The sequence below is a fragment of the Phasianus colchicus genome, chromosome 6, assembly GCF_987193195.1.
Source record: "Phasianus colchicus chromosome 6, bPhaCol1.hap1.1, whole genome shotgun sequence".
Taxonomy (NCBI): Eukaryota; Metazoa; Chordata; class Aves; order Galliformes; family Phasianidae; genus Phasianus; species Phasianus colchicus.
The window spans coordinates 47,445,559-47,466,837 of record NC_143441.1 but is presented as its reverse complement, the minus strand read 5'-3'; the positions used below and the strand labels follow the sequence as shown (position 1 = coordinate 47,466,837).

The following is a 21,279-nucleotide window of genomic DNA, read 5'->3' as shown; positions in this document are numbered from 1 at the left end:
AAAATGATGTCTGTAGCTTGCACGGTTAGGAAAAGCACTAAAACCCCTTCTTTCCCGGGGATCTACAAGGGGTGAGGGGCTCTGCCCTCTGCTTTGCAGGGCACCCTGAAACTCAAGCTGTGCAGTGCTGGGAGGGATGTTTTCCTGCACAGTTCCTCCTTGCAAAGCAGCTGCAGTGCTACAGGGTGATAAGGGAGAAGAAAACACAGGTACCTTTGTTTAGAAAAGAGAACAAACAAGAAAAAAATGTTTTCAAAAGTAAATTCTGTCATGAAAGAGGAACATAATTAATGACCCTTTATATGGCACTGAATATGGAAAGTAAAAGAGCACGCTCTGATCTCCAGACTTTTGTGTTTATTTCTCTATTTTGCTCTTGCTGGGGGACAAGGGTTGAGATTCCCAACAAGCAGGCCCTCTCACAATAGCAGGTAATTAGTCAAGGGGCCCGAAGGGATCGAATCTTGTCAAGGGAAACTCATTTATGCAGTCAGGTGATTAAGCCACATGATTGCAGCCAAACACCACAGTGGCCTATTGAGACGCAACAGCACACTTGTCACATGCCCTCCGTGGCACTGAGAAATTGCTATTTTCAGACATCCCACAAAGCACCAGGAAGTGCAGCAAATGAGTTTGGGTACCCAAATGGGCAGCTGGGATAGAGTTAGGATGGGGGACCCTGCCTGCTGCAGACCCTGCCTGGGAGGGGGACAGGGCTCGTGCAGTGATGATGATGCTGTGATGCTTCTCAGAGCACTCACCATAACATATCTCGCCTTACGAGCCCTTTCCCTGGGAGGATAGCTGATCTGTTTATAAATATTACCTATAAATAAACCTCTCACTACCCCACATGAGCAACCCGAGTGCTATAATTAGGGCTGTGATGAATCCACATTGTTACGGATGCACTGGACAGTGAATATCAGGCCTTAAATTTCTGATGATGCCAAATGTGAGCGTGGCAGATCAGACACCCTATGCCATTTGTTGAAAATAAATGCCTTATTTATGTTGCCCTGGCTGTAATATCTATCCCCCAGGCTGCTATTATAACTAACACGAGTTTTCTCGGATAGCTGAGCAGGAGACAAAGATCTTCAGGGAGGCAAGAATGTCATGGGAGAGGCAGGATTAGGAGTGTGCTTTACTCAGACAATTATTTTCAAAGCCTGTGATGTTTAGCCCTTTATTATCTTCCCAAGAGTAGCACAGTTTCCCTCTGCTCCTAGACACTGAGGTCCGACCATCTGCTTTTGCAGCATGATTCCCTGTATGCAGAAAGAAGTCCTCTGGAAGTGGAAGGATATTCTGCTGTTCACAGTTGCAGATATAATGCTCACTGTCCCATGGTGTTTCACCAGTGCACACCTGATGGTTCATCTCCACCACCTGTGTCCAGGTTAACCCAGCACAGGTACATCCAGAACTGGTTGACCCAAGCTCTCTTGTGGAAGGCTCTGGCAGTGGGAGAGGAGCAAGGAGCCCAAGCCCCATCCATGCAGGCTGGATGAAGGCAACCCCAAGCTGCTACCAAAGAACCATGGAGATGTTGGACTCAAGCCACCAACTGCATGTGGCAAAGAACAAAGCCAGAAGAGTCAGGAGTATTGGTATGGTTTGCAGCTGCCCACAGGTCCAAGCATCATTTCACAATGCAGACACCTGCCTTGAGCTTTGCCCTGGGGCAGAAATCAGGGTGGTTTTGAATATTTTCCAGCAGGCACCCTGAGCGTTTACCTGCTGACATCAGGAGCCAAAGCTGCAGCATCAAATGAGGAGTGAGAATTCGTGATGCAGGCACCTTCCCACTGTGTGCTAAGGAGACATTCCTCTGAGGTAATTTAAAACTCAAGGCTGATTATTCATTGCTTTGGGAACCATCCCAATTAAAACAGTCTATCTGAAGCTAAGCCTTGAGCTTAAAGCCTTTCCATCTGGGACCATGGCATGAGTTCTTCCTTGCAAACACAGGTCCCTGGGAAGCATTCCTGGCCAGGGAAAAGTACTGCTAATACAGTCATAAAGATGGTGAAAGCCAGGGTTGAAGTTGCCTGTGCCTTTGTGTCTGCAAAACATCTAACTGCATGCATAAGCACCTTGTTTGCGCAGGCAAATATGGATTTAGCATGCAAAGCCTGGCTCCGTGAAGTAATTTTACAGTCAGTATGTACGTGCCAACCTCTGAAGATTTGTCCTCAAACATCCTTTGGATTCCAGAGTTTATCCATTCAGGAGTCAAAGCAACTTCTGCAATCACAGTTGTCATGAAGAGCCTTCCTGGTAGAAATTAGGCAGGGTAAATGTTGTCCTTTCCTTTTTATTTGGCTGGGCTTGAGAAACCTTAGAACTGGAAATGCTGGGTCATACAGGAGCTCCACACAGCCCTTTGGGCACTGGGATAAAATGTTGCTCCGACACACAGGCAGGCCCAGCAGCTTTTGGGAGCTGAGCTAAAGTCCTACTCACCAGCCTGAGGCTCTCCCACCAGCCTGAGGTATGCAGGTATTCAGTGAGACATGCAAAAACATAGGGGAATGAGAGCCACAGGGAACAGTGGGTCAAACTAAGGGCATGGGGAAAGCTTTCTCCATCACTCATCTTTAATACCCCTTGTCATGCATGAGCATCCCCTCACTGCTGTGACAAGTCCCCAGAGGCCAAGAGAGGCCAGGGCATCAGGTGAGTATTTAAGGTAAACCTATCTTATGCTTTCTTGACTCTTCTGTCCTCTATAATCTCCCTGCTCCTTCCCATAACCTTCCCCACTCTGTCACCATCCTCCGTCCCATGGGACTCACCTGAAATGCTGTAGGATGCATTTCTTCACCTCTGTCCCTGCTTTCCCAACTGCCTCAAAGATTCAGAGATCAAGAACTCCAAACGCTGTTCAACCCACCCTTGCATCAACACTGCCAAGCCAAAAGAGGCTTTTGGATAACCAAAGCCCAGCTCTGGGAGCCAATGCTTTAACCACCTACTTCCGTGCAAGGAGACAGTGGTCTTCAACATATTATTCAATTATTCAACAGATTATTCAAATACAGCCATTCAAAATACCCCCCATACAGATCTATGTTCTCAACTGCTGGAGCCGACGCACTCCGGTCTTGAGGCATCTGGAGATGGTTTGATCTCCAAAAAGGTGCCAAACACCTCTCCTGAGACATGGCTTCTAACAGCCCATCCTAAAATTCACATTCTCCCAAAATCACTGCCCTTTGTGGACCACATTTTCTGTAACTCTTCTCGAATCAACCACACAATTTGCAGCAAATGATCCAGTTCTGGATGAAACCAGCACATTTTTCTCCTTCTCTTGAAGATCATACAGCCCGTGTTCAAACTGCAGCTGGTGGGAGTTTTTGTGTTTAAAAATACATGTCCCCATCCTCTCTCGCGTACATGCATGGCTTGTGCATGACGATCATTTATTAAAACTCCTCACTCGGAGGCGAGCGGCTGCTGCAGACGAATCACTGCAGGAGAACTGTGATGGAGGAGGTGAGCGCGTTCCCACACCGTTGTTGGAGGGGCTTTGCCAAGCCAAGCATTGCAGGTGGGCTCTCTCTCTTCGTTGGGCCCTCATTTCTTGGAGCTGCCATAGGAAAAACCTCAGTGGGCCCTCATCATGGTCCTGATATTCTTCCTTCCAACTGCCCTCTTCTTTGCCTGTATTATTCTGCCTCTTAGTTAATGAAAGGTTCTGATGCGGTTAAACACTGAACGCAGCCAGTACTACTGACTACAGTGATATATTTTTATTATTTCTTTTGTACAGCACTTCATTACAGTGGTTCATATTATACCAGGAATCTGTTTTAAACACGCTCTGGGGTCTCTTCTTCCTATTCACTGCATCCCATTAATGCATCCTGAAAGGGATTCTCACATACACACACTTTTTGCGGTTGCTATTTTCTGCCCTTTCTTCCCTTTACCAATCTGCATCTCTCCATCCTGCCGGGGGATTAGAGCCATTGTTGCTATTTAAAACAGCTTCTCTTTGGTCTGTGCTCTGAAGGTTGGATGCTGGCCCATCGCTTTCCCACCTGCTTGGATGGTCTCTGCTTGGGTCTGAAATCCCTCATTATGTCCTTCACTTCAATGACGCAGTTCTGCCAGGGAATCGGGGCCATACACAATGGGCAATCCGTGTGCTCCTGCCTCTGCAAGTGTCGAATCAGGGCAGCCTTTGAAGTGATCCAGTTGGCCCTCTGAAACTGAGAAATGATGTCTCTGTCTTTACCATTGTACAGAGAGTAGGCTTGAGTGCTGTTCTGTCCTGCAGCATCAGTCCTGAAGCACACAGGTACAAACGGTTGCGACTCCATCACATGAACCACCTCTCCACTGCCAGCTGTGCTCAGCTTGGTGCAAACTCAGGGATGGGGTAAGAAAAGAGTGAACGAGGAAAAATTAGAATCACAGAATTATAGAATTGAGTTGGAAGGGACCCTGAAAGGTCATCTATTCCAACCTCTCCACAGTGAACAGGGACACCAACAGCTCCATCAGAAACCCATCCGGCCTGACCTTGAATGTCTCCAAGGATGGAGTATCCACCACATCTTTGATAAACCTGTGCCAGTGCCTCACCACTCTTAATAAGCCTTCATATATCAATATGCAGCTTTTATATACATATATATGTGTGTGTGTGTGTACATATTTATGTATATCTATCTTATGTGTGGGGAGGAAGCCAGCCTCTGCAGCTCCACTGGCTGCAGTTCCTTTCCTACCCAGCTGCCTCCAGCCTGCACACAGAGCAGATGCAAATAGAGGTTGCCTCATCTTTATGCCACCTGAACATTAAGATGACAAGGCAATCTTTGACTGCAAGACTAAAGCAGCTTTCCATCCTCTTAGAGCTGCTGGAGCAATTTAAGAGACAGATCTAGGTGCTTGGGTCCAGCCCATTATGTTCAGTGGAGCTGCATCCATTTGCAGCCGTGCTACATTTGACTCCTGTGGAATGCCTCGACATGGGGAATAAATGAGTTTCTATAGGTCTCGGAGTTGTACGTAAATGCACAATGATCTCAGATCCATCTGCTCCCCAAGGCCTGAAAGTAAAATCTGCTTCCAATCTTATGTTTTATGCTTATTGCTGTCATGCTGTTTATACACCCGAATGCTGCACATTCTCGTTTTGTTTAACATAAACAACAACTATGCACCGTCTGCTGAAACTTTGTCAACTGCCTTTTCCTTCTGTCTCGATAATGAAAAGACACAATCTAGCAAATGCATCTTATTCTAACTGTTTGCTTCCAGACATAATACATCAAGCCCGAACGTAAGAGGCGAGGGGAAAAAATTAGATGGATTTGGTTTTGGTAGATGTAACTCAGCTTGGCTTCATGGAATTCAGTAGAAAACACTAAGCAAGCAACAGCCTACAACCAAAACCAGTGCTGTGTCCTTTTTAATGCCATCCCAGAAGTTGTCGAGCCAAGGTGGTCCACTCTTGGATTTATGCCTCGTGAACAGACATTGTATTCATGGGGACGACATTCACTTTTAAGATGCTAAAGCAAGACCTATGCATAGGACTGCCTTCCTCCCCTCTGCAGCATTGAACTTTCTGCCTGTGAACTGCATGACCTTGTCCACTATAGAAATACAGGGCACTGTGAACCTTTCTGGTACTGGATGCTTGAAGATGTGAATGCACACAGCTGTTGTGCCCCATGATACATTCACTGCAGTGGCCAACACCTATAGGGGAGCAGAAGCTATTGTTTTTCATGGGGTCTCCATTATATCCAAGTGTGCCATGCATTCAGTTCCTCGTAATAAGGCTTAGCTGTGGCAGTTCCCCTCCTAAAGTGAATTTTCTTCTAAATGAATGCTCTTATAGACACAGGATTTGAGAAATGATGTGCAGGAGAGAAACTATCTGACTGTCATTTTCTCCTGGACACCAGAAATGTAAGAATATCACTCCTGTCCAAAGAAAATGTCATTGCTGTTCCCTCAACAAAATGACATCAGGTTCCTCAGCTGAGGCTGCAGAACTCATAAGGGGAACAACAGAAAATACAGAAAGAGAGAAAGGAGGAGTGACATTGATAAACTGACTTTAAACTCGCTATGTGCATTACTGTTATAAAACATATGTATCATCTTTGCTTCTGTTGTACTATCTGTGCCAAATTCAGGGGAACGGGGGAAATCCACATGAAAGATCAGCAAAGCTCCATCCAAGAATACAGAGCCTGACAACTTTTAAGTTAGTTGTTTTTTTTTTTTTCCTCTTTCTCAACTCAAATATCAGTGCAGTTGCAACAAAATCAGCTGCCTAGAAGGATTTCTACCCAAAATTCACAAAAGGAGATGGGTTTGTGCAGATTGCTTTCTTTCCTGCAGGACTTCACAGAATCATAGAATGGCCTGGGTTGAAAAGGACCACAATGCTCATCTAGTTCCAACCCCCTGCTATGTGCAGGGTCACCAACCACCAGACCAGGCTGCCCAGAGCCACATCCAGCCTGGCCTTGAATGCCTGCAGGGATGGGGCATCCACAGCCTCCTTGGGCAACCTGTTCCAGTGTGTCACTCTGCTACCAATTACTATCCCTTAGGTTTCAGGTTCAAGCCAACCAATCCCACTATGCTGTATTTGCAAGTACCAGCACTCCTTGCCCAAAATTCAGAGCATCCCTGTGATATTCACTTAAAGGACATATGGACACTCCCCAGTCATTGAGCATGAACAAAATGCAAATCTCCACTGAAGCAGTGTAAGAGCAAACTCTGTGCCTCACTGCAGCATCCCCCCTACCAGAGCTGTGTGGGGATGTGGCCTTCCAGTGCACTGCACAAACTGCTGTCTTTGGCTTCCAAAAACCTCCAGGCAGATTGCAGCAGAATTCACAACATCCTCATTGGGCAGAAAACAAACAGGAATGGGCTTTCACAATGTTTTGCAAACTCTAAGGAGTGATGAGGAAAGCCAGAGCGTAAGGAGTCGTGGTAATAATAGTTATTGTTATTGATAACTACTAAATAATTGGTTAAAAAATAAAGCATTACACATAGCCCTAGTCTGAGCTGTTTGATCATCCCATTTCTATTTTTGAATAAAGAAAAGCTTGTTTTGCTATTACAGCTACTGAAGCAATCCAAGACATATGCAGGGATGCCACACACAGAAAATAAAACACACACACACGTCCACCACCACAGACAGCGCGACATTTTCCGAAACTAAAAAAAAAAAAAGTAAAAGTAAAAGAACCGTGAGTTTATCCTGAATGTGGGCGAGTTCTCATTTCACTGAGACAACTTTCTGGTGAAGATGGCTAAATAACCAGCTGGGAAGTTAAAGCCACTAAAAATCATCTCCCTGGAGTATTTCTGTTGCCTAGGGTTTTACATAAAGCACTATCTAGTGGCTGGCAACCCTGCCCATGGCAGGGGGTTGGAAATGGATGATCTTGGAGTTCACTTCCAATCCAAGCCATTCTATGATTCTATGATTCATCCATGCCATTCACTGCCCAGGTACAGCTCTACAAGTTACAAGTGTAACGCTGGGTTGGGCATCTCAGTAACAAGAGCAGCAAGAGCAGTAACAACAGGGAGCTCATGCAGCTCAGAGAGGATGTAGTTCCCATGGCTGGGAGGGATACTGGGAGATGAAGAAGACAAAATAAGGATTCTGAGAGATGCTTCCACTCTGAGTAAACTATTCCAGAACAGAAAGGCTTTTGGCATATATCCTATGCAGATCCTAAAGCAGAAAGGAGCAGCGAGATCGTAGGATGGGCATTAGGCTGACTTGATGGATCACCTGGAAATCCAGCTTTCTGCCTTCTGCAAGAAAAGTATATCATTCCAAAAGATAAATGTTCTTAAATGAGAAATATAGCTGAAAACCAGGACTTCCCTTCTTCCTTTCTATTTCCAGGTTGACGTGATAGTTGATCCTTATTTGGGTTAAACCCCTGCCTGCTGGGGCCCTGGGGAAGCTCAGCAGCCACTGGAACACAGCTTTGGCTCAGGGCAGGTTGCTGGAAGGTGTCCTGCTGGCCTTGTCACCACAGGTGTTGAGCATGCACGTTCCCCACACTGTGTCACCAGCTCTAAATTAGGAAACTATGAGGTCAGTTCCATGAGAAGGTTGAAAACAAAGCAGCAGCAGAGGAGCTGATGTTATCACAGAAGCTCTTGTTGAGGGCTGTGTTTGCTGGCAGGAACACGGTTGCATTGCTCATGTCTGGAAGTGTCAGGAGTGACAACATTTCTGTAACAAAAAGCCAGCCTGAGCCAATGTGCAGAAGAAAGGAGCTGCAGGTCACAGTCTGGCTGTGATCCACCTGCAGAAGACCTCAACTCAACTCCAGAACCCACAGAGCAGAGCACTGGCTGCAATATCAGGTCCCTCAAAGACAAAATAAACGTATCTGGGGGACTGATGCCCTGAGACAAAGCAGATGTGAGATGCAAAAGCCCAGCTCATCCTTGCCCTGGTTTTGCTGCAGAGCAAGGTGAGCAGGTGAGTGCAGAGGAAGGGTGGTAATGCATCACAGGAGCCCTGCTGGAGTGAGCAGGGTGTCTGCTAGCTGGGGTGAAGCAGTTGCTGAAAACTCCCCTGTGCTTGTGACATTTTGTCACCATGAATATTTAATTAGGCCAAAGCGTGCCTGGCAGTTTGCAGACACTTTCTCTGTGCCAAGGGGCTGCATGAAGCCTCCATCAAGACAGAGGAAACATGCAAATGAATCCACCACTCCAGGTCATTGTTTACCCTGCAGGTTCTTCCTGCCTCCTATAGGAAGCTAAACCCATGCCCACTCTCTTGACTACTTTACTAATAGCACTGTGACCAGCACTGAGTCGCGAAAACAGGAGGTTTGTATGCCTGAGCATTGCAGGGATGCAGAAACCCCTGTTTTGGCAGAAGAAAAGGATGGAGGTGCCCATTTCAGGTGATAAAACAACAGTATTTCCAGCAGTCATGATCCAAAGCCAGTTCTGCCTCCAGGACATTAGTGCCAGCTTTTCACATCCATCAGCAGATCCACCCTTTTCAAACCAGGAATTACACCCAGCCTTCCACAGCAGATCTGGCATTGGGGTGAGCAAACAGGGTATGCCTGCAGCCAGAAAAACCAGCACCAGGTAGGCTGCACCTGTGCCAGAGGACAGCCAGCAGCCCACAGCTCAAGGGTGGCAGGTCTCTGCTGAGACTTGAATGAATTACAGAATCATAAAGGTTGGAAAAGACCTTTAAGGTCTTCTAGTCCAGCTGTCAACCCATCCCACCACATCCACTGACCTCGTCCCTCCCTGTGCCACATCTCCACAGTTCCTGAGCACCTCCAGGGACAGTGACTCCACCACCTCCCTGGGCACCCTGTTCCAATACACACTGCCCAGGCTTTCTCAGCAATTCACCCATAGCAAATCCTTCTCTGGTATTAGAGATGAAGGGAAGCATCTTCCTCAGTGAAACAAATATATTAAAAAATAGCCTTGATCTCTTACTCTTGGGCTCACATCTTTCCCATGAGCACATAAACCTCAATCATCCTGACATTTTCATTGATTCCAATGAAAGGACAAATTAAAAGCTGATCATTAATTCACAGGCTCCCTCTGCCCTTCTCCCACATAGGAACATTGGTTTATTTATGTCAAATATTCACTTGGTGCTCTGTCGCCAGCTGTGCCATTATGCCCCAGAAATTTAGGAAAACTCTGAATCCTGAGGGCTTATCTGGACTACAACAGACCCTCGCCCACTTAGGTGTCCCCTTAACCACCCCCTCATAACCAGCATTAGGATCCTTGGATTCCAGCTTGCCTGCTGTAACCCATTGAAATTTAATTATTTTTCAGTGGATGAGCCATTGGTTTGCACCCACCCTGTGCAAATCAGCTTCCATGTGTCATCTGAAATTAGGGAAGAAAACCAGGCTGTATCACATGCTGACATGCATCCACATGGGAGGGCAAGGAGTGTGAGGGGTTGCTGAGGGCCCTGGGTTTGTTGGGCACAGAGCAGAGGATGATCAGGGCTCATGGCCATACAGCTTCTCATGGGGAGAGGATGGGCAATGCTGAGCTCTGCTCTCTGGGGACAGCAAGCTTGGGTTTTCCAAGCAGAAAACATGGTGTGTGTTTAACACCCCAGAGCTACAGCAGGAGGAGGTCAAATAACTTAGACAAAGTCACAGAAGAAGTCAGAAGAGAAACGAAGAGAGGCCACGGTCCATCTGAAGCCTCCCAGCCCTGTGCATTAACCACAGTCGTCCTTTTCCTTACATCTCATTTTATCCTCTAAATGCTGGAAGCTGTTTAGTGTCTCTTTTTCTTTCTTTTTTTTCTTTTTTCTTTTTTTTTTTTTTTCTTCCCTGTTCAAATATTTTACTAGCTGCACTGAAAAAAGGCTACAAACAGTGGGGGAGAATCTCTCATGGCCAGAATACAATGAAGCGCATAAGTGTGAGGGATTGCTCTTTACAATGCTTGAATCAAAGATAAACATGAAAAGAGCCACATCCTTAGAGCATAAAACAGAGGAAGGCACCATTCCCGAGGGGAACGGTAATGCCTTTAACAAATAAACCACCAAAAAGGTCATAGCAATATGGGGAAGGGTATTTTTTCATCCTGCAACTTACCTGAATTTCAAATCCTGGCAATTTGCTAGCAAACAGCTCTGGAGAGCAGCACTGAGATGTGGGATGTGCTGCATACAAAACCCATCTCCCAGCAACCCCAAAGCATTCTGTGGTCTTTCACTGAAGAAACTTCACGCATCCCTACTGCTGGCTGGAAAGCTTTTATCCTTAATGCAATATCAGGCCTATAATGGGCTGATACAACACTCCTGGGCAGTCAGGAATAGGGCATGCTTCGTGAACTCCTCCTGAGTTGCAGGCTATCATATCCCAGGGAAGAAGGCAAACTCATTCCCAAAACTAGGAGCTGATTTGATGCCTCCTGGGTGCCTCTGAAGGGCAGATGGGAGCAGCATTTTTGTTTGCCCTAGGAAATAAGCACTAAAACAGCAGTGTTGCAGTCACCTCCAGCCCTTGGGTCGGGGTCAAGATGCTCCCCAGCTGCTCAGCTCCAGGTGGGCACTGGTGACTGCTGCCAGGGCTGTGAGAAGCTGAGGACTTGGCTTCACTTCAGTTTTCCACCCAAGTTATCCAAGCTGGCATGTGTGAAAAGATAAGCAAGCTTGAATTGCCTATCATGGCACATCTTCAAAACAAACCATTTCCTCTTCTGTCCTCCTGCAAGGAAGAACCAGAGCATTTCACACAACTCTGATAAACACGTGTATCCTTCCCAAACTCAGGAGCATGTATTTGGTCATGGGAGAAAAACTGGTGTCATAGAGGTTAAACCCTAGGGGAGACAAAGGGGGAACATGTGAAAACATCAGGGCATGCTTGGAGCCCACCACATTTCTTGTCAGCCACCTGAGTGAACTGTTTCCATGTCCAGGGGAGACGGAGGGCTGCTGAATATGCATCACACCACGAGGAGAGCTGCCCATCACCAGCGGTCCCATAGAAACAGTGTCAGGGGCTCTGCCACTCTCTGCTGTAGATGTGAAATTATTCTACACTTACATCAAGAGTGCAGTTCTGCATCCGCCCTGCAGCATGGTCTGTGCACTTGGGCTCTGTTGCTGCTATCAGTAATTTTATTCAACAAATGATGAAAATACACTGGAATCGGATAGGAAGGGAGGGACAGCTGCCAGGACAGATGCTGGGACGTGCTGAGCCACTGCAGGCAGTGCAGTTGGTGGGAAGGAAGGTGTTCTTTCAAGAGGAAAAAAAAAGATCAGAGAGGAAGCAATCATGAGAAATAAAAGCAGAATGTAGGAAAAGAAGCAGGGAGCAGCTCCTTTCACTGGTATTCCCCAAGCACCTGGAGGCAACTGAAAAGCCGGGGGGAAGAGGGTGGTGGTGTCTTTCAGTGACTAATCCTTTGAGGGAGAAAATCAAATTGATGCATTTCCCAGGGAGAATAGGAGCCCATCACCGGCACCAGAGGAATTCACTTGTAGGAGGTCTAAGTGAAGAAAACGCTTTTATATTTTACTCAATTTGAAGACTTATTTTTTTCCAGAAAAAAGGGGGGAGATCCCATCGTTAAGTTACATCACTGCTCTCCCTGAGTCTCGTGAAAATCTCCTGCTGACATTCACGAGTGTGGGAATGAGTGATGTGGGTATGGCCCGGCCCAGGAGAGCTCCCCTTGCCAAGCACCATGCAGACAGGGTTGGGTTCCCCATAGGACCCTTGTGCTTCGAGTTTCAGAGAAGGCTCAGCTTGTATGGTTTTCTTTTCTGGGGCAATTTGATGCCTTTTTGTGCAAATAGGACCTTTTTGTCTTGCAACTGAGCCAGAGCAGCCTTCATTATTTAATGTATTCTTGGCCACTTTGGCACTTCTTTCTCAGAGCTCCATCCTTGTGTTCACTATGATTTACTGTTGATATTTCCTCTGATTTGTTATGGCCAAGGTGAATAAAGCTCAGGTTTCATCAAGGCATATAACAAGACAAGAAGAAGAAAACACCTGTATGTTTTCACCTGCCTCGAACTCCAGCTTTTAAAATACAAGACAGACAGGATCAGGTCAGCTTTAGCAGTCACTGACACGCTTGAAAAACAGCTCCATTTCCACCTGCTGCCAATGGAAAGCTGCTTCTGAACCCCTCTCTCGCAGCACAGATGAGCAACACAACAAAGCTGAACCTGAGCCAATATGTGGCCCAAAGGCCCAGGTTCAACATGTGCTCAGGAAGGGTTTTGGTTTCACAGCAGACTGATACGAGCCTGTGGAAATGGCTGCAGAGATGATCTCAGCCAGGCCACCAAACCACTTGTCCCTTCTTTACCCTCAAGAGAGATAGAAAGTATCGGTCATAGAGAATCACAGAATCACAGAATGACTTGGGTTGGGAGGGTCCTTAAAGATCATCGAATTTCAATCCCCATGGGCAGGTTGGCCAACCGCTAAATCTAAAAAAAAAAAAAAAGAAAAAAAAAAGAAAAAAAAAGGAACTATACTATATTTATACTATATTCTGGTGGCTCTTGTTATGTCTTCCGTGGCTCAATGGGCCAAGCACAGGCAATTCGTCTTTTCTGTGGCTAAATCACAAAGCCACTACCAAAGCCACTACCCCACTACCACAAAGCTGGTAAGACCAGCTCTTTGCACCCTACAAGTGCTCTGCTAAGTGTTCCTTATGAGAAAGAAATTGCCCTTTTGCTATTTCCATGTGGATACACCCCACTGGGAGCAGGGAACAACTGGATTAGACATTTTTCAGACTCTGGCTAGAATTCAGTAGTGCTGGAACACAACAATGGCATAGAATCATAGAAATCATAGAATCATAAAGGTTGGAAAAATCCAACCATCAACCCATCCCACAATGCCTGCTAATCATATCCCTCAGTGCCACATCTCCATGGTTTTGGAACACCTCCAGGGACGGTGACCCCACCACCTCCCTGGGCAGCCTGTGCCACTGCATCACCACTCTTTTGGAACAAAGTTTTTCCTAATATCCAATCTGAACATCCCCTGGAACAACTTGAGGCCATTCCTCCTCATCCTATCATCAGGGTTTGCAAAGAGCACTGGGGTGCTCAGCCACAGCACACACAGCCAGCCACTCTCAAGGATGCACAGCATTACAAGCAAAGTAGCTCTCAGAAATGCAGCAAAGGGCTGCTGGAGGGCTCCTGTTTGCACTGCTCCGGGCAGCCACGTTCCCAAGCAAGCATGGGGCTCGGGGAGAAGAAAGGATTTTGCACGGTTCATGTGTCAGACACAGCCCAGAAAGGTCAATCGGTTTTGCAGCGGGAGCCAAAGGAATGGGAAAACTGTAGCTGATTCGGAGGAAAGGGGGAAGGGGAGAAAGAATCTGTGACCGCGCCAAGAGCTCTGTAAACAAATTTCACTGCAATGTTGCAGATGAAAGAGCAGCGCCCGGTGAGCGGGCTCCAGTCCCTGGGCATAAATCAGGAGCTGCTCTCAAACCCTGAGGAAGTCACACTGGTGTGGGCAGGAGATCACTCCCTCCTGCTCTGAACAATGGCGCTGGGTCCCCAAACATGCTTCCCCTCATCCAAACAGGTGTCTCACTTGGGTGGCTGTAGTTGGAAGGAGCTGTAGCCCCGATGCTATCCCTGCCCGCTTTAGGGCAAGCATTGAAGCACATTCGCCTGCAGGAGGGAAGGTTTCACCTCTCACCTCTGCTGCTGCCTCCCAGCCTCGCTGAGCATCCCTGCGTGTCCAGCAGCACGCGGGTGCCCACTCAACCCGTGAAGGCAAAGGGCAGCCTTCCCACAAGGAGATGAGCACTGACAACGAGCGCGGCTCGCTGACAGCACGCTGAGCCACGAGCCACTTTTTACACCCTCTTACAATAAATATGAGCTGGAGGGGGGCTGTGCTTTTCCCACTCTCCCGCCAGCATGGCCTCTCATTGTTTACTCTCCCCCAGCAGTCCAGGCGCTCTTGTTAATGTGCTGTGATTGAGTGCTTTGGAGAGGATGGGTTTGGGGTTAGCTCCCGGCTCCCTTCGGAGAGCTGTTTACTCTTCAGTGATGCCTATGGCCCGCTGAAGACAGCGCTCCTCCACCCCTGCTGGGTCCATCTGCTTTGTCTGCCTGTTTTCCTGCTGCCACCGGCAGGCAGCTGGCCTGCGCGTTTCAGCCAGTGCTGCAAACCCCTGGAGGAAAAAAATAAAATTAACCCCATCAGGAAGGGGGCTGGGAAGGATGGGGAGGAAGGAGAGAACCGGGCGGTCACAAAGGATGGGGCCCAGCTGAATGTCACAGTGCTGTTGGCACCATGTTGGGGTTTGGATGGGTTTTTTTGCTTCACCCATCCCATCCCCCAAGAGCCCAATGCAGCAACACGGCTCTCTGCCATAGCATGGGGCTGCTCTGTTCCCCTGTTCTGCAACCCCAGCTGTGCCTCCGTCATTGCCCTGCCAGAACGCTGCACTTTGGTGGCAGCCATCAGTTGCTGGAAATCTGCACGTGGTCTCAGGTCTCCAGAAAATAAGATTTATAGACAGTCAGGACCACAGCTGGCAAACGTGGAGTTTTAGTGGAACTTTTGGAATGGGTCCAGAGTATGGAGAACATCTCCTGTGAAGACAGGCTGAGGGAGCTGGGGTTGTTCAGCTCAGAGAAGAGAGGGCTGTTGGGAGACCTGACTGCAGCTTGCCAGTACAGAAAAGGAGCTTATGAACAGAAGAGGGACTGACTTTTTATTCAGCCTGATAGCGATGGGACAAGGCGGAACAGTTTTAGACTAAAAGAGGGGAGATTTACTTTAGATATTAGGAGGAAATTCATTACTTAGAGTGGTAAGGCACTGACACAGGCTGCTGAGGGAGCTGTGGATGCCCCATCTCTGGAGGTGCTCAAGGCCAGGTTAGATGGGGCCCTGGGCAGTCTGAGCTGGTGGGAGGCAGCCCAACCATAGCAGAGGCTTGGAAATAGATGATCTTTGATGTCCCTTCCAACTCAAGCCATTCTGTGACTCTATGATTCTGAGTTGTGAGGCCACATCCAGAAGAACATAGATTCCCTGACCAATGCCTTCTGAAATCTCTGCATATCCTCCTACAAATCAGACCCTTTGCAATTCAAAGTGTCAGTAAAAAATGAAAATGGTAAGTGTGCTAAAGCTCCATCCAGGGAACTGTCCTTTCCCACATCGTAGCCACATCTTGGATCCCTTTGTGTCAGCGGGCAAGAATAGCCATTCAGGTGAGATATTAGGAGACATTTCTTCTCAGAAAGAGAGATGATGCATTGGCACAGCTGCCCAGAGAGGTGGTGGAATCACCATCCCTGGAGGTGTTCAGGAACTGTGGAGATGTGGCACTGAGGAACACAGTGGGCATGGTGGGGAATGATTGACAGTTGGACTTGGTGATCTTAGTGGACTTTTCCAACCTTAATGATCCTGTGGTTCTTTGATTCACATGCTGGGTGCATGCAGGCTGATGCAAGCATATTGCAACCACACACCCACCATGCAGACACAGCAACTGTACGCATGAAGGTATGCCGTGCCAGTGCTTCCCATGCATCTCTACACCCTTCAGAACTCACTGAGAGGAAATTATTCACATGGTGTTATCATAGAATCATGGAATCATTAAGATTGGAAAACACCACTAAGATCATCGAGTCCAACCACCAACCCTAATGCCCACTAAACCCCTGTGCCCATCATTTCTTCTGAAGTTTCCAGCTCAGAGCACTGAGAGTGGCTGGGAACAAGGACATTTCTGCTTTGCCTTTGTCTGCATCTGAGATCTGTAGGCATAAACACGATCTGTGCTCCTTCACACACGACACTCCTAGATAATGGGAAAAATAAGTGGAACCAGGAGTTAGCTACAGTTGTCAAACCAATATTATATGCTGGGGAAAGCAGCAAGTATCGCTAATCTCCAGGGAAGACAGAAAGCCCTTGTGCACACAAACTCCTGTGGATAAATAGGTGCATAGGATCAAGCATCCCCCAGGGACCTCAGCCTCTGAGCATCTTTTCTTCCCCCTCACACCACCCACTAAGCCCATCACCCCATGCCAGTCCTGGAAGAGCAGCAGGCAGCGGGTGCTCATCGGCAGGGACTGATGCTTTCATATCCTACGTGTGCACTGCTGCCCACAGCAGCCAAAGCCTACTGCAAATCATGTCCACCCTGTCCTGTGCCCTCTGCGGTTTGACGAGTGAGCTGCACCTCCTGAGTGGCACTTTGTCTGCATGACCTGCTCCCTAGGTATGTATACTGCTCCTGCTGACATTAAAGGGAGATGCTTTGGTGCCTTCAATATAAAACAGAATCTCCTCATTTTCTGAGGCCCAATCCAGGCTGTATTTGCAGTAGTCAAAGTATCTGTAAATTGCAGTTATGTGGATGTTCTGCCTCTGGTCTTGAACCGTTAGAGACACTATTTTCTTAGTCTCACTACTTCTCTCTTTTTCCAAATAAATGGCTTTGCTGATGCCAGCTCCATACCACTGCCCATTGGAAAGAGCTACAGGAGAGGAAGGCTAAGGGTATTCACTTCCCATTCCCAAAGCCTTTTACTCTAGAGAAAAAGGAAGAAAATGCCATCTGCTACCTGTTGGGGACTGATTTCCCACCAGGAAAATCTGGTTGCCCAACATCTGGCCTGATAGCCTAGTGAGATGGTTTCCAGCAGCAGTGTGCATGCGTTGCACACCCTGGTCACAGCTCAGCAGCACCAGGCTGTCTGCAGAGATAGTGACAACAAAAATCCCTGATTTACCCTAAGTCTCTGCTAGCAGGATCCTCTGTGCTCAGGGAACACAGCTATACCTGTGTGGAGGAAAACAGACCACCTCAGGAGTGGAGGCACCTCTTCCCAGGTGGGAATCATTCCAGAACAATTACTATTTTGTGCACATTAGAACCCCAAAAGCCTCATGGTAACCTATGTTACAATGCTGTTTCACACTCAGAAATGAATTGTGTTGAATTATGATTTTATATTTTTTTATAAGGCAAAGGTTGTGAGGAGACAGACTGGAAGAGGGATAACAGAAGACCTCTGGGTGTTGCACCTCAGTTTCCTGCCCGTTTCTTCTTCTAAGGCACAGCATTGTAAAAAAAGATGCAACCTCTGTCCAAATTTCAGAGACAAGGAAACTGATGTGATTTTGCTCATTTTTTTGGTATCTGGATGAAAGTGAACAAGCTTTTCAGCAGTCTGACAACAGAAGCTTGGCAATGTCACCATGAAGCATGAGAAAAACCATGAGTCAGGTTTTGAAATCATGAGATTGGCTAAAAAATATAAGACTTTCTTTTTTCTTGTTATTCATGCATCTGTTTAGAAACAATACGCATTCTTCGTGTTCAGCTCCAGTTCTCTGAAATGTCAGGGTCTGGGCTTTTAAGGAAATTTATCTTTTTCAGCCAGAAGGAATAAGATTTTATTTTCTCATCAGCGATTCTTGTGTGGTTGCATGCTGCAGAGCTGGGGTTCAGGGTGGGGGAAGGAACACAGATTATAATGGGACTTGCTGTCAGTTGAATGAGCTCCCTGATCCCATACCATGTGGGTAATGATTGGACTAGTTGATCTTAGTGGTCCTTTCCAATCTTAATGACTCTTTGATTCTACTTGTCCACAGCTTGTGTTGGGCAAGGTTATCCCCATGCACACCATAAATTTCCACCAAAATTTGCCAGGTCTGGCACTGGGACATACGGAGATGTGGAGTCTCAGTAGAGCCCACCAGGATTCCTGCATGGAGATGCTGCCCTCAGGTTTGAGGTCTGCATCTCAGCAGTCTCATAAACTTGATGTTAAAGCCCTTCTGCTGCTTCAGTGGGGCTGAGAGTCCTCACAGTGAAATGAAAGGTGTTGTGATAAAAATAAAGCCAAAACATTTCTCTGCCCAGGAGAACCTCACTGTAGTTGTGGTGTGTGGCAGCCAATGCATTGCCACAATCAAGAAGGACCAGAGTTAGGCCCTACCCTGAAGAAATGGGAACTTTTCCCTAAGTCTTGCAGTAAGCAAAATAAATTTAAAAAATCACTGTGTTCTTTGAATTAAAAATAAAACATAAACTGTGTATGAAGCATTCAGCCACGGAAAGATGTTTATGTGGCTCTTGGGATCCTTTTCTTTTCATCAGAATTCACATGAAAAGCCCTCTCACTGCTTTACATGTCAGCATTAACTCCTCCAAAGCTATGGCATCAGATGTGGGAAACTGCTGACAAAGCCCCCACTGCTGGCAGACCCTGAGCAGCTGCATGGGGCTAGAGATTGCTTGCTAAAACTGCAGAAATGGACATGAGTGAAGGAGGAAAGAACAAGAGAATCATAGAAACATTAAGGATGGAAAAGCCTACTCAGATCACCAAGTCCAATCATCAACCCACCCCATCATGCCCACTGACCACATCCCTCAGTGCCACATCTCCACAGTTCTGGAGCACCTCCAGGGGACGGTGACCACCATCTCCATGAGCAGCTGTGCCACTGCATCACCACTCTTCTGGAGAATAAGTTTTCCTTAATATCCAACCTGAACAACAGTCATCGACATGCGAGTGCAGTCAGGAACATACCATGTGAAAGATAGCTAAAACCTAAAGGTTTTTCTGCAAATGTACCTTCACAGGCATTTCTGCTCCTGATTATCCACTGTGCTGGTCTTCCAATAGCATCGAAATTGCAAAGCTAATTGCATTGTAAAAGTAACGGCCTATGAAATTTTTAATGGAGCAGATTGCACTTAGACTTTTTTCCTCTGTGGTTCAATATACTTCAATATCTTTTCCCTTTTGCAGCATTTGATTCAGGCTTACAGTGGATTTGTACAATTGCCTTCCTCAGCACCATGAAGGCTGAGCTGCAGGGATGGCACCGGTCCATTTTCCACCTGAACCCAGGCAGCTGAAGCTGGACAATCCAGTGTTTTAAGGAGCACCTAAAAATGTATACTCACCCCAAATCACTGATGCACAGACACATGGAACAATCGTTTGGCTCCAGTCACTGAGTTTTGGTATCCCTCTGGCATGGTGTAGTGCAGGGAATGCATGGTGGCTGGGCTTCTACTGCTCCTCCAGGGAAAAGACAACTGAGAAAAGGGAAAAGCAAAAGAAAATGTGGAGCATGTGTGAAGGACACAAACTAGTCAAAGTCAAAGTCAAGCAGCAGTTAAGGTATGATGAGGAGAGGTCTTCAACGTCATATGGAGCACTGATGGGTGGGAGCATACGAATGGCAACCAGCTCTGCACCAAGCACAGCACTCAGAACTACACGAAGACAATGAACATGGCCAATAGAGGAGAAGGAAAAGAAGGTGGTGACGTATTGGAGCTCTGTGTTTGGGGTGGGAAGAGCCAAGAAGCATGGTGCTCAACTGACGTTTCTTGTAAGTTATCAAATTGAAACATCCTCTCAGCTCTTTCATATCAATATCATGGAATTCCTATTCTCTCTGTGATAACACAGTGGTCCATCTTCCATGCTGCCTCCAGGAATTTCTGGGAGAGGAATTCCAGCTCATCCAGCCCTCCTGTCTGCAGAGAGGCTGTGAGATGCCTACAGAGCACAGCCCCACGGGGCTAAATCCCATCAGCAGCGATAGGACCTCTGTGGTGCTGTGTGTCTTACGAGATAAAAAGCACAAAGAGCAAATAGAAGAAATGGGGAAATGCCCAGACTCCAAAATCAACTGGCACTCTAAGGTGTTTTTCCTCATATAATCCACCTTAAAGATGATCAGTTATGGTCTGAACTGAAAAAATCATTGGCAGATGAAGAACAACCAGTTCTCCCATCGTAGTGCCACCCGCTTTCACATCTGCAGAGAGGATCAATTGTGAAAGCACTGGTGTGAAGCTTGTGCTGCTAACACACACAAACACATGCATGATTTAGATATATTCTAATAGACAGCTCTGGCCCATAACATTCCTGCAGTTCAAAATTAAAATAAAAGGGAGAGACGAGCCATACACCTCTGGTTAGACTCTTGGCTGGCTCAGCACAGAGGCAGCCTGCAGTTAATCAGCCTTCTTTCTCCACTAACTGTCACTGCAAACAAAGGAATTAGCAGAAGGTCTGTAGGGAGCATTGAGATAATTTGGCTGGCTGAAGAAAAGAGAAAGAAAAGAAAAGCAAAACAGAATTACTGAGAAATTTACTTGCACTGACCTCTCCATAAATATTTAGATATAATCATCATTACCTCGGAGTAAATTAAGTTATAAACAGTCTCCACAATTGCACATGATGAATGCGTATCGGCATGAGAGAGCACTTTATTGCAAGTTAATGTGGAAATAGAGCACCTCAATCAATCAGGATGCAGAAATGCTGTCTGATGATATCAGCCTATCTCACCCTATTCACACCAAGCATTGCACGCTCACCCACCCGGCCCCCCTACCCTTAGTCTTCTTATATTAACAAATATGTATCAACCTGTGGTAGACGTAAGTTTATGTACATGGAGGTGGAATAATGAGAGAAGTACACTGCGTGTCCTCGAACATGTTGGTGGTATTATTTATACTAAAGTAACATCTGCAGCAACCAAGGACATGCCCCATGTGCTGAGCACTGCACAAAAACTCATCCAGGAGCCATTTGGATAGGATCCATCTGATGACATGGATGTCCACAACGGGGACTACAGCCGAGCTGACCATCGTCAGCATCTTTCACAGCCAGCAGAGAAAAATGGGCACTTTCTGAGCTCA

General features: G+C 46.8%; 1 protein-coding gene across 1 annotated transcript in view; it reads right to left on the bottom strand.

The window, feature by feature from the left end:
• Positions 1 to 342: 342 nt before the first annotated feature.
• Positions 343 to 21,279, bottom strand: part of XYLB (xylulokinase) — a 136,535-nt gene continuing 115,598 nt past the window's right edge. The window contains exons 21-22 of the transcript XR_016467910.1: positions 19,513 to 19,647; positions 343 to 11,258 (exon numbers count right to left, since the gene is read on the bottom strand). The gene's annotated coding sequence lies outside the window, so the exon portion shown is untranslated. The remainder of the gene's footprint in view (positions 11,259 to 19,512; positions 19,648 to 21,279) is intronic.